Raw genomic sequence first — 14,229 nt, 5'->3', positions numbered from 1 at the left:
TACAGAAAGTGGGGGTTGAGGTTTTTGTCATAAAGGAGGTTCCACTAGCTCCTTAATTATAAGGGTTCACGTACTTTTTCCATCAATGACCTTGATTGTTTAAACCATTTGGTCAATAAAGAAACAGCAATGTCAAATGTTGGGCGTGTGTTGTTTGTTAAATCAGACTCTCTTTATTAATTATTATGACTTAGATAAAGATAAGATCACATGTTAGGAGCCATTCATGCAGAAATCCACATCATTCCGAAGGGCTGTTTACAAAATTATTTCTCCCAACTGTATGTGAGAGAAAAGCAGAGACGCTCACTGAGTAAGGTGGGGTTGTAGCTTTGCAAATCACAAGGACATTTGTACACTCAAAATGGGACAGGAGCACCCCAGATGGGACTTGAACCCACAATCCCTGGCTTAGGAGGCCAGTGTCTTAGCCATTAGGCCACTGGGGCACACTGGGTGGGGTCGATCACGCTGATGAAGAGCCAGTTTAGTTTTCCTTTGCTTTTTCAAAGGGATCCCCAAAATTAGGGAAGTTAGGCAGCAGAAGGTTTACTGTGACCTGAGAAGGACCGGCATCCAATCACGGTGATACACACACACGCTCTCACTCATCTGAGCTACACAGCTACCAAGATTATCTCAGGTGTGCCGAGCTGGTACGGAACATATTGAACTGATCGACAGCGAATTGTCTCTCAGACAGGCTTTTCACCTCTGAGCTCCCTGACTGACAGTGATCAGCTACAGATGCAGCCATTCAAAGTGAGCGGTACAGACACGTACCGCAGGTAAGATGACACGGGGTACCGCGGTGCGTGATTGGTTGACCGACAGGGGCACTCGTGGTCCGTTGGTCTGTCGTAGAAAGACTTACTGTAAACGTCTTTACTGTGCCCGTTGTAGATATTGAATTTTACCACTGAAGGGAAATCTTAGTAGCTGAGCATAAAAAGAATAGGAGCATACTGTAACGCGTGTGAAGGCCATAAACGATATTAATTTTGGAACATAAACATACAGTATATAGCTGGTCTTGGTACTTTAAAGAAAAAAATACACACCAGTATTCCATTTCTCCCTAAACATTGTAAGCTTCGAAGTCTTTAACTAACGTGATACCGGAGTCAACAAGCATACTTTTAGAATTTGATTAAAAGGGAATATAATATGGAATCGCGTATCTAAAGAATTTAATAACGGTATGATTATATCCGTGTACTGCGACAGGGCTGTGTAGGGCTGTGTAGGGCTGTTTCGCCTGCCTGTTCATGTGAGCTGTCTTGTAGCCGACTGGTCTAGGTGCATGACTACCAACTGTCAGGTTGTGTGTTCAAATCCAGCTGGTGCTGGACTTTTCTTTTAACAAACATTTCTTCGAAAAAATAGGTAAGCGATATTATGGACAATCAACTGACTTTTATATTTCAAAATATCGCAACATGATCGATATTTGCGATATTTTGAACATATCTTCCCTTCTGACAGCGGTTCCTGCTTCTAGTGTGTGTGTGTGCAACAGAGTAAATTTTTATAGAGAAATGGAGGCTGGACAGTATGCGTTACAATATAAACATTTATATTGATTTAAATCGTGTTGTGATTTAAATCGCAAACGCGTGTTTAATTATGTGTTTTTTAATCATAATCAGGCTAATGCATTTCTACATTTTCTGTATGAACCAGCTTAGAGGTTCATACAGAAAGACAGCTTGTGTTTAAATTGAGTGTAAGGTAATTTATGCTTCTAAAGTCATGGTCAGCATTTATTATTGTACTGTGCTGTAAACTTTTTCTGTGCCTAGTCACATTATTTTATAGCGTTTTTATTGCGTTATTAAATCCGGTGGCGCTGTGTGTTAGTTTCCTGACTCCCATTATTTAAACTGCGACACTGATCATTCATCTCTAAATAAACTTTATTTTATATAGCGTTTTAAGCGAATAGGTAATTAGATTGCTCATAAACCTAATCGCTTTTTCTACATAAACACAGCGTGATTGCTCTCTGAAAATGCTTTTCCTTAAAGCGATTCTATTGAGGGAGTAGCCCAGCTACCACTTAACACTGTACTTCCTACTTTGAATACCTGTGAGACCGGTTTAATTCGTCACAGCCAGCACTCCGGGAGTTCATATTGCTTGACTAATTTTAAAAACTAAGTTATAAATGCAAACGCTTCCTCGGTGCGCTGCTCTGGTACGCCGGGTCTTACACAGTGCCTGTCGGCAGTAAGCGTTACAATATACATACCCAAAACTGCTTGTACCCATCTGTCATGCAAATAAAACACCTTGAATTGAATTGAGGGAGGGAGGGGGGTAGTGGGACAGATATACTGTAGACAGACTCAAGGCAAATAAGATACTTATGGGTACGCAGGCATTCACGACAGCAACATACGAAACGTTTGCACGTACTGTATAGTTAAGTTATTACTTGGTTTTCAAAGTGCAACGAAATACAATATTGTTGTTGCTGCTGTTCTGGTTGTTTTTATCCCATAAAGCGTTTTGAGAAGCCACCTTTAAAGGCGATATATACTGTAAAACCGCTGATACTGCACAGTGTATGAAGTAAATTATTTTCGCAGTAATTAATTTACACGTGTATAATAAATATAGTAAATATAATAAATTAATTACTGCGAAAATAATTTACTTCGTACACTGTGCAGAGTGCCGTATACTCCTAGTTGCGGCACACACGATACATACAGTAAAAAGCCTCAGGCACTGTGTTAGATGTGTTTTCGACGTTATATATGCGTTTATTCATGTCGTCGATTTTACGGTTGCAATTCGACGTTGATTATACGTCGAGGCGACGTATATATACGTATAGCCGTATTTTCGCCGTAAATATACGTATATTCGACGAATCAATGCCCACTGGGATGTTTCCCGAGCCGAAACAGTGCGTTTTTCCAAGCCGTTTGACAAAGCCCGCCCACTGAAAAGTGCAGCAGATCGTGTAAAGACGTTCAACTTTGTAACTACTGCACGCACAGGAAGCAGAATAAATTCCTCTTTTCAAACTGTCAAAGGTTTGCTTTGCGAACGCTGCAGGACATCGCACAATCTCTTTTGAACGGGGACAAACGATTTCTTATGGGGCGCAGTAATGTAACGCTTACGGCCGACAGGCACTGTGTAAGAGCCGGCGTACCAGAGCGGGTGACGTCACCGCCCTTCCCTGTGATAGCAGGACCACAGCTACTGGGCTGTGGAGAGATCTCTCTCTAGCTCACGGGGCTAGGTCTCTGCAGAGAGATGCGGAAGTCCCGGGTTCGAGCCACCTATACTTTGGGCCGACCAGATGTGGCAAGGGCGCCTGCCTGAGCCCCCGTTGCGTTACATTGGTGTCAGAAGCGGGGTGGGATAGCCCTTCGCCGGGGACGGCGATTTAAGCGGGGGAGAGTGTAACGCTTACGGCCGACAGGCACTGTGTAAGAGCCGGCGTACCAGAGCGGGTGACGTCACCGCCCTTCCCTGTGATAGCAGGACCACAGCTACTGGGCTGTGGAGAGATCTCTCTCTAGCTCACGGGGCTAGGTCGCTGCAGAGAGACGCGGAAGTCCCGGGTTCGAGCCACCTATACTTTGGGCCGACCAGATGCGGCAAGGGTGCCCGCCTGAGCCCCCGTTGCGTTACAGTAAGTACAGACGTTTAAAAAGCTCCACTCATGCCGACGATGCAGCATGAAGAAGCGCAGCCTAACGTTTGACAGACAAAAGCCGGGCGCCGCTATGAGCAATATGAAATCAAACTGACAGCACACGGCGTTTCGCGCTGACACAAAAGTAATCTCGACAGACGCTGTTCTCTGCATAACGCTGAAAGAGCTAAAGAGCGTTTCTGTGGAGACGTAACAAGCTCGTTTCTTTCTACCATGATGTCACCATGACAAAATCTGTCTTTAAACACCTTGCTCAGTCTCTGACGAGACTGTCAAAAATTGCTTTCGCCGATTGTATTGCAAACCGGTGGAAGCGGGGTATTGGGAAAAGTTTTCAACTAGCAATAATCGCGCCTCGGCTAAACCTCACAGGCTACGATACTGCCACTGCGCAAAGCTGATGGTTGCCAGGCAACCGCGGGGATCCTATGGAAATCGTTATCAATCGTCTCATGGCATGTCATTGCTGTAACGCTTCATATTTGTCGTCTTCTTCTTCTAGCTTGAGGTTTTGAAGAATTTCATGACAGACAAGGGCTCCGTCGGGAACAAAGGGCGTTGTGAGAAAACCGTTGCTTATTTTCAGCAGCAGAAATACAACCCTTTAAATACAAGATGAGAGAACAATGACGAAGGGCATGCCGGGAGGAACTCATGCACTACAGAGGAAAGGGGGCGGGCACGTACAGCTCACATTCAAGCCACAAGTACTCTTCTCGGATGTTACACAAACAAATCCTAACGTCTTGAAAGCATTGCAGCATGTTTGTGTCCCACTTCCCGTGGCTGCAGGACGACTGACACGAACGGACAAACACAATCTGTGGCGTTTTGCGTGACATAGTCTTGCAGGCATCGTGCTGTCTCACTGCAATACTATACCGCTGGAGGAAACAGTCCATCTGGCCATGAAACTCATTTGAACGTCTAGCTACAGCAACTAACAATATTGTAGCGTTTACAGGTTCTTTACAGAACAAGGACGAGTGGAGACGCGATTAACAAACAAGCATTAGCTTTATTCGTTTACAACCACACAAAACCAAACACAGGATCTACACACACATGAGGAGACTGACGGAACACGTACACATAGTTAGGGTGGTAATTACCTAACAACACACTACACTTTTACAGGACTACACAGGGCACTAGAATCACTAGGACATTATTAACACAGGTAGGGTGAGCCGCTGGTCATCGTGCTGACCCTCAGACTCTCCCCGGCTACCACTCCCAGCATGCCCAGCGGTACTATGAGCGCCTGGGGGCGCTTCCTCCTCACCACCAGGCGAGGGCGTTACACTGCCCCCACCTGAAGCGTCTGGCGTCTCGCCGACGTCGAACACCCCCCTCAGGCTGTACTCGTATTCGGCCAACTGCTGCGGAACCCTGCGTGAGCGGCCGCTGCGCCGCGGTGACGGCTGGCGATCCACGGACGCCCCACTATCGGCCGGCTCCGGCCCCGGCTGCTCCTCTGGAGCCTCCCCACACGGCTCCTCCTCCCGGGCCCGGTAGGGGGCCAGGCGGTCTCGGTGCAGGACCACCACTCTCCCCCGTGTTTGCAACCGGACACGGTAGCAGACCTCGCCCACCACCCCGAGTACCTCAGCGGGCCCCTCCCACGACGGCGCCAGCTTAGGGCTGAGGCCTTTGCGGCGGCGCGGGTTGTACACCCAAACCGAGTCCCCGAGCTGGAAGGCAGGCCCCCTGCAGCGCAGGTCGTAGTGCCGCTTCTGCCGGACCCCCGCCTGTGTCAGGTGGGTCCGTGCAAAGCTGTGCACCCGCTGCATCCGCTGCCGCAGGTCCCACTCGTAGTCCAGTCCAGCCGGTGGTGCCGACCCGTCTCCGGGCAACAGGCCGAAGACCAGGTCACCGGTGATCGCATTTCCCGGCCCAGCATGAGGCCCACACTTTCAATTTTCTTATCGCCTGTCTCCAGAGAGAATGTTGTTAGTGCTGATGACCTTGAATTAGACCTTGTTGACTCTGTAAAACAATCTTCCTCTGTTTAGATTTTCACTCAGATTGATTTTGTTCTCAGATTATTCCTGGCAGGACTGAGTTTCTAGGAAATGAAAAGTGAAAGAAAAAGTACAGAAGATCAGCCCTTGAATATACAACATTGTGCAGTGAGATTGTTAAATGTATTAGCTGCTATCCTGTGCTAGAGCCTGTCATGGTAAGCAGTGGATGACAGGATCTAGCACAGATACTAATGAAACACTGTTAATGAAAGATAAAACACTTGAGTCTTATTTTAGTTTTCCATTTCCCTTTCATTTGTGATGTACTGTACAACAGGCCACAGAACATGCACAAAAACAGATATGCACACATTCACACCAGGCAATGACAGTCTGCCCAGTCAGAATCTGAGCTGAGGTATCAGAATTCTGAATTCCCTGAATTCTGTCATGGATCCACGAGGATCCCCAGGAGAGAGCCTGAAATGGATCCAACTTCAGACAGGCGTCAAAAGTAAGAGTATACAGTGCTGGGGCAATGACACTTCAATGATCAGAAGGATAACAAGAGTTTTAATGCATTGAAATTGATTTTCTGGTGATGCACACTGTCATGGAACTATTAATTTTTTTAAGGATCACTTACTGACGTCAGACAGCTGCCAATTCTCCAGACTGGAAGGATGAACAGTTTATCCCCCTAGGTACCATATTTCCATATTTCGAAGCATTGGAATAATACATGTCATACAGCAACATAAAAACAGGAAGACAAGTATCACAGCCCCTATAATCGGTGTTAGTAACTTAAAAGAAAAACATTCCCCCTGGCCCAAACAGTGATTCTAACCAGGAGAGAAAAGCCGGTGTATCTTTTATGCCTCTCTCTTTATTCACCTTGTCTTTTAGTTCTTTCAAATGCTGAATAGCGAGCGTAAGATTTCCGTAATCATAGTCATTAGCTGGAATATATGTACAACAGGAGTCTCCTACTAAAGCATAGACTCCTCCAGATGCTGCATTTTGAAGGTCCAGCACGAACCTGTTCTGAAGTGCCATTAATCTAACTCCCCTTAATTCTTGTTTGATAGCGTCTAAGCCTTCTAACGTGATATTAATAAAAGAGTACATTTCATAAAAAGTCGCATGGGTGAGGCTGTAGAATGAGGCATTAAAGCACATATATAACAAGATGCATTAAATTTCTTTAACTTTACAGTATGATTTATAAATTTATACCACAAATTACTCATATCCCCCTCATTATCAGTTTCATTCAGCCAGTTTGTATACAAAGACGCTTCGTGTTTAGTTTCTTCCTCTTTTGGGGTGGTGACAGGCTTCTACATAAAAAGGAAAAAGGCTGTGCACATCAGTCCCAAGCAGGTTATCCCCATCTGTCCTTGTGGAGACATCACTCCTGCGCTTTGCTCAGTTCGTTTGTGACCTTTTTACAGTGGGAAGCATGAATCCAGGGCACCATTTCTGTGACCTTCACAGCAGTGGCAGTGGTCAGCAGCACCTGGTACAGCCCCCTCCACCTGAGTGAACACCATTTCTTTTTCCTGAAGTCTTTCACCAGAATCCAGTCTCCTTATTCACTCATTAGTTCTTACAGCACAGGTAAATCCCTGTGGGCTGGAGCCCAGCATAATCTTAGGCTTTTTTGGTCAACTTTGGTCAACAGATTGGTCAACAACTGGGTAATAACTCTTAGAAAAATCTACACATTGTTCCCCTGCCTCAGCTGTGACGTTTTGCAGAACAATTCTAGCTGAAGTTGTAAAATTTCTCTTTGTTCCGTTCCTGCAAAACATCTTATTATGAACAAACAAACCACAATAATCATTTGCATCTAGGGGAATCACTCCCAAGGGTAACCCCCCTTAAAACTATATTGTTCTACCCATCAGGTTCTGCCACTAGATAAGAGAACCTTTCCCATGAAATCATTTTTTGACCTTCATGATCCCTTCAGGGCGTACAATTAGCACAGAAGCAGCAGCTTTAGTCCACATGTTTTTCAAATAGGATATTAACGATATGATCATAACGAATAATACCAGACCCACAAATATGTATTGAACCAGAGACCCTCTCCATGTTCCTAGCACAGACTGTAGCCATGCATCAATGCCCCAATCATCTGGATTGCAGGATTTACGAAGAAAATTATTTTCGCAGTAATTAATTTATTATATTTAGTATATTTATTATACACGTGTAAATTAATTACTGCGAAAATAATTTACTTCGTACACTGTGCAGACAGCCGTATACTCCTAGTTGCGGCACACACGATACGTACAGTAAAAAGCCTCAGGCACTGTGTTAGATGTGTTTTCGACGTTATATATGCGTTTATTAATGTCGTCGATTTTACGGTTGCAATTCGACGTTGATTATACGTCGAGGCGACGTATATAAACGTATAGCCGTATTTTCGCCGTGAATATACGTATATTCGACGAATCAATGCCCACTGGGTAAACTCTTCAGCAAACTCTGAACCAGCTCTAAGGAAACTAATCCGATTAGACATTACTTTGACTCATCTTTTTACGCTCAGTGCTGGATTGCTCAAACTCCAGCTAGGGTTAGGGTTAGCATTCCCACGCTACTTAGACACTTTGTTTACGCTCAGTGCTGGATTTTGGGAACTTCAGGACGAGTGGGACTTTTCTCCTATCTGTCAATTCTGTTTTGTTTTGGAGACTCTTGGCTGCCTATGTTGTACAGTTCTTTTTTTCCCTCGTACTCGAGGGTCATTTTCCTGTTCCACATGTGATTTCAACATTTTCCTTGGGAGATGTCAAGCCAGCAAGCCACTGCTGTGGTTCAATGGCCGGTGTGGAGTTCAGTGGCCCTGCTGTACACAGAAAGCACATTGTGCTCCTTGGACATGAAAAGTTCCAGATAAAAGCCATTTGTCATCCTTTCTCTTGGTGTCTATGTTGCTATTGTATGTAAAGGTGGCAACTTGCTCAGCGAGCAGGCGGAGCACACACCGACTGCAGATGTGTCTGAGTGGTGTGTCCAAGGGGCTGCAAAAGGACAGTACTTCTGGGGCACCGTGGCTTAGTTGCTTAAAGTGCCTGTCTAGCAAACAGGAGATCCTGAGCCCGAATCCCCGCGTTGCCTTTTTTTGTTCTGTCTTCTCGAACAGAACTGGTCATTATGGACAACCGCCTATGGCTAGACTTAATTAAATGCAAGTATTTATTTCCTGTCTTTAACAACTTGTTTTTCTTAAAATGGATGCAACTTGCAAAACATGAAATACAAACATCGCTAATCAGCGCTCGCGGCTGGCAAAAAAAAAAGAAGTCAGCAATGTTTTTTTCTTTAACCTTAAGCCTGCTAATGGAGAAGAACCTAGTCGCCACATCACATACATCCGTTTCAACGATAAGAAGGTAACAACTATCCTCACTCCAGAGTAAATCTCACGTTGAGGGCATATTTTTTTCCACTTAACCATGAGTCGGGCTTAGCTGCAGAGAGGCGAGAGCAGAGCAATGAGGTCACGGGGACAGGGGAGTCACACGCTGGCGGTTTGAAAACGCGGAAGATCACTGAGAGATCCACAGTATGTGGACCCTCCGTGCGCCATCATTCCACACTCCAGACTCTGAATCCTGCCATCCGAGTTAAGATCTCGGCGGAACCTGAGGCGCAGTTCTTTCTTAAAACGTAATCTGGTGAGCATTTCTAGAATCGTACTTGTATAGATGCAGCCTTTAATGTGTTGCTAGGTTAAAATTTATGACTTCTTGAACTTCAGTAGGCAACTGCCCTCTTGATTTCGGATTTAATTTCTTTTTACAGGGGCGCTTTTATGATGACAGAGTCATGTTCAGGTACTTTGCTTGATGGAGGAAGCTCATTTCGGACTCTGTGATCTGCTCACCTGGAAAGGTCTGCTGTACTACTACAAGAGAGAAGTAGAGTCTGGAAGAAGGGACAATTTTATGATGCTTTGGAAGGTAATGTTTTTTTTGTTCTTTGAAATCGAAATGAATCAGAATATCAGTGCAAGAGACAAACTCTTGGTTTGGTTTAAAGAGATATGGTTTTAAAACAGACAAAATGTAGAAAACAGGTGTTTCTCACTTTTGGAAAAGAATGGACCGGGGGTAATATTTTACTAGTTGCAGTGCTAAGCTCACTGGGTTACAGTCCTGCAGTGTCACACCAGGGCCAGTGGTGCAATGGATAATGCGTCTGACTATGGATTAGGAGTTTGGTGGTTCGACTCCTGCCTGGCGCTGGTTGTTTTTAAACACATCAGCCTACTCCCTAAGTAGTCTGTGCTACTTACTGCATTGTAATCGTACCCAGTAAGAGATTTCCTTAATGTAAATGAACTGCACCTGACAGCTTTAGAAAAACACCTGGGCTCAGTACGGTGCTGAGAGCTCAAGTTGTGTATAATGTAATAATTTAAGTAGAATAGATTCTAATAATATAATGATCCAGTGTGTTGCACTACTTCACTGCTTCACTGCTCTATGCCGTCTGGAAATAAATCCTCAGACTACTTACTGCCCTGGGCATGTACCAATAAATTACAGGAGCACATCTATATATCACTGCGTTGAAGCAGGAGACACAATCACTGCAAACACATCCTAAATACAGTATTCCAGCACCGTTGACCTCATCCAGAACGTATCATTTCTTGAAAGGAATTGCTGTCCGAATGCACATCTGAATCCCAAACAGAATCTCTACTAAATACGATCATTTGTGAAACAGGTAAATGTCTCAGGGGCCCATTCCTCATTCTCAAGACACATGTATGCAGTACGTACACCATGCATTGAGCAATAGGGATTAAAGACACCACAGGTAAGGTTAGAAGACATTCTGACTATATTCTAAAATATTGGACTCATATTCTTATGATGGCAGACATGATGCTATGTTTAAAACCGGGGTTAATGGACATTATATGACTGTCAATTCTGTTTTGTTTTGGAGACTCTTGGCTGCCTATGTGGTACAGTGCAGTGTGAAGAAAACATTTTCCAAAACTGTGTCAGCTCAAAAGTTGTAAGAAAACTTTTCCAGCTGCTTTAATTCTCTTCATTTTTGTCATTTAATTGTCTGTCGGCACTATGTGGCAGCGTTGCATAACAACCCATCTCACCACGGAAAGGAACCTAACAACTTTTGTAAGAGAGGAGGAAAGGATTGGTCCGTACGGGGATAGAACCCACGACCTTGGCGTTATTAGCACCACACTCTAACCAACTGAGCTAACCAGCCTCACGACAGCAATCCTCTCTGTGCTGCAAAAAATCGAACTCAGGGAATTTCTTTTGCCCTTCTTTGAATAGAAAGCCGTGTAATTCAGTGTACGGGCTTTCTCGTGCAGTTTCATGGTTCTTGTAACCCAAATCCTACACTGGCGTGAAGTGACCCCCCATTTCACAGCATTTTTCAGCTGATTTAAAATGTACCTAAAGGAGAAGCATTATTGAAGACCATCAATTACCAAGAGCATTTGTCAAAGGTTTTGGTGGTCATTTTTAATGACCACAGAGCACTGTGACCTCGGTTTTACATCTCTTCCAAGAGACAGCGCCCTTTTACAACACAGCGTCTCCGTCACTATGCTGGGGCACTGGGACCCGCACAGACCTCAGGGTGAGCGCCCCCCCGCCGGCACCATTAACACCGCTTCCAGCTGGAAACTTTGTTTTTCCCTGTAGCTCACCCTCATCCGGGTACTGACCTGGCTAACAAATGCTTTGCTTCAGTGGGTTTTCAGTTGCGAGTTGCAAGGGGATGCAAGTGATGGAGCCGCTCGCTGCAAAAGCCACTGCTTTGGCTGGGAATCGAACCAGAGCCTCCTACGTGGGAAGCGAGAATTCTACCATTGAACCACCAATGCTCAGTACCCAGACCTTCAAAAAAGACGCTTTTTTGGTGCTCTGTTAAAAAAGCGTCGACATTACCTCTTTCAAAAGGCTTCACTTTCCTAGTCACATTCCAAGGCTCATTGAACCCGGGCTGTTTCCTCCAGCGGTATAGTATTGCAGTTAAACAGCACGATGCCTGACAAAGTCTGTCTTTAAACACCTTGCTCAGTCTCTGACGAGACTGTCAAAAATTGCTTTCGCCGATTGTATTGCAAACCGGCGGAAGCGGGGTATTGGGAAAAGTTTTCAACTAGCAATAATCGCGCCTCGGCTAAACCTCACAGGCTACGATACTGCCACTGCGCAAAGCTGACGGTTGCCAGGCAACCGCGGGGATCCTATGGAAATCGTTATCGATCGTCTCATGGCATGTCGTTGCGGTAACGCTTCATATTTATCTTCTTCTTCTTCTAGCTTGCACCTGGCCTTACAAACGAGCCAGTGGGGCCCGTTCAGCTCCGGGCTCATCGCCTGCGGCTCTCGGCTTACCTGGCAGGGGAGATACCTTGATCAGCCTGTAGTTGGAGTAGTTGGATTGTTTTCTTGTTTTGTGGAAGCAGTGTTTGTTTTGCAGTTTGAGATGGCAACCTTTGGATCCCGCAAGAATGCTGTACGTTTTGAGCTTTTGGATGACCTCTTCATGGATCGTATACAGTTCAGCAGAAAAGTGTTACAGAAGGAACTTGGCTTTGAACCTCGGCACTTGGATTTCATCTTCGCTCTCCCAGGTCAGAAAGCATTTGAGGTTGTTTTTGCTACCTATTCTCTGTTTGAACAATGTGTGGATGTGTTTGAGGCAAAAAGAGGGAAAGTTCCTGCCCTTGAGAAGATCAACTTGCAGCCTCTGACACAGAGAGAGAGGAAAACGGTGCATGTTGTTATGTTCTCGGAACTGGCAAAGACGGAGGACATTCACACCTGGCTTAACCAGTACTGCACCGTCCACCATGGAACTGAGGTTAGAGATGTTGACGGTATAAAAACAGGAGCAAGGAAATTCGAGGTTCGCTTGCTACCGGACAATGTAAATGGAGGCTTAAGGCACCTGCCCTCTACAATCCGGCTGGGCGCCTGCAATGGCTATGTTTTTTATGTGGGACAACCAAAGGTGTGTCGGCGCTGTGGTGCTGTGGGACACCTGGCATCGTCCTGCACTGTGAAATGCTGCAAGACCTGTGGCAAACAGGGACATTTAGCCTCTGACTGTTCAATGCTGCCAAAGTGCAATTTATGTGGCTCGGAAGGACACGTTTTTAAGAACTGCCCTCACGCCTACGCCAATAAACTCAAAATGAGAAAGGATGAGGCAGTGCTTGTTTCAGCCAAACCGGCCCGAAAAGCCAAAGCAAACAACAAGTCAAACAAAGAACCCTTGTTGGACAAAGAGTCTCAGCCTCCAGCCAGGATCAGTCCTGCTGTGGCTCCGGGGCCGGTGGAAGAGAAATCCACTACGCTCCCACAACCGCAGACTGCACCAGACAAGCACGAGGGTTTGAAAACCCCAGAGAACAGCGAGGACCCCTCCCCCACTCCTGCTCCTCAGAACGAGGGCCAGTGTGGGGCCCCCCGGTGGAGCGGGTCCAGCGACGATACCCAGGATTCAGCGGAGCTGCTTTTCTCAAACTTTTCTCAAACTCTGCAAGTGCTACAGATGCCCTCCTCTCCTCCATCCAGTCCATCACGGAGGATCTGCAGCAGCTGGTGGGTGAGGGGGAAGAGGAGACTGGTGCATCGGCTGCACCCCTTTCCCCTCAGTGCTCCCAGGAGCTGGACTTGAGGAAAAGGAAAAATGACTCTGTTTTCTCCCCGAGCGAGGAGGAAGGAGATGGGGACAGCTGGAACCCCTCCACCCCTCCCTCTACCCCCTTCCTTGAAATGGACTCCGTGAACGCTTTTACTGCTGCCACCCTGATGAAGGCTCATTCAGAGGATGGCTGGCAGGAAATTGGTAAGAAGAAAAAGAAGAAGGTAACAGGTGAGACCGAAGAGAAATGTGTTTTGTAAAGACTGGTTCCACTTTCTTATGTAATATGGCTCTAAACATAATTTCTCTTAACACCAGAGGTATCAATGACAGAGTTAAATGCCAGTCTGTCTTTGATTACCTCCAGCAGAGAGAGAGAGATGTGTTGATGTTGCAGGAGTGTGCTTTAGCCTATCAAGAGAGGTATAAAAGCTTTGAAGATAGGTGGGATAAAGGGCCTTCTGTTTGGTCAGGGGACAATAACAACAGAGCCTCTGGCGTGGCCATTCTTTTCAAAGGATGGGCTTTCAAATTGAAAAGTATTCAGAGGGTCATAGATGGCAGGTTGCTGTGTGTGGATGTGGAATGGGGGACCGTTAACCTGCGGCTAATCAATGTGTATTGTCCTACTGACGTGGGAGGAAGGGAGGAGCTACTCAAGGCACTCTCCCCCCTATTGTTAAGTAGCACAGACGTGATAGTGGGAGGGGATTTTAATTGTATCTTAGAGCACACAGACAGGCAGTCTAGCTCTCCGATAAAATTGGATTCCAGCTCACTGGCCCTGCAAAACTTAGTTCAAGACTTTAAACTCTCAGACACATATAGATGTATATATCCCACAACAGCAGGATATACATGGTCAGGGAGGAATAGCAGCTCCAGAATTGACTATTGCTTTGTTTCAGAGAGAGT

At 45.7% G+C, this 14,229-nt stretch overlaps 3 non-coding genes across 3 annotated transcripts; all 3 read right to left on the bottom strand.

Moving 5' to 3' along the window:
- Positions 1-376: 376 nt before the first annotated feature.
- On the bottom strand, positions 377-449 carry trnar-ccu (transfer RNA arginine (anticodon CCU)). Its single transcript has one exon. It is a non-coding gene; the product is annotated as a tRNA-Arg (tRNA).
- Positions 450-3,933: 3,484 nt separating this feature from the next.
- Positions 3,934-4,075, bottom strand: LOC138232376 (U4 spliceosomal RNA). The gene has a single exon (XR_011187108.1). It is a non-coding gene; the product is annotated as a U4 spliceosomal RNA (small nuclear RNA).
- Positions 4,076-11,739: 7,664 nt separating this feature from the next.
- On the bottom strand, positions 11,740-11,881 carry LOC138232367 (U4 spliceosomal RNA). Its single transcript, XR_011187099.1, has one exon. It is a non-coding gene; the product is annotated as a U4 spliceosomal RNA (small nuclear RNA).
- Positions 11,882-14,229: the final 2,348 nt, after the last annotated feature.

This window comes from Lepisosteus oculatus, unplaced genomic scaffold, assembly GCF_040954835.1.
Source record: "Lepisosteus oculatus isolate fLepOcu1 unplaced genomic scaffold, fLepOcu1.hap2 HAP2_SCAFFOLD_63, whole genome shotgun sequence".
Taxonomy (NCBI): Eukaryota; Metazoa; Chordata; class Actinopteri; order Semionotiformes; family Lepisosteidae; genus Lepisosteus; species Lepisosteus oculatus.
This window is presented reverse-complemented; position numbering and strand designations above follow the sequence as displayed.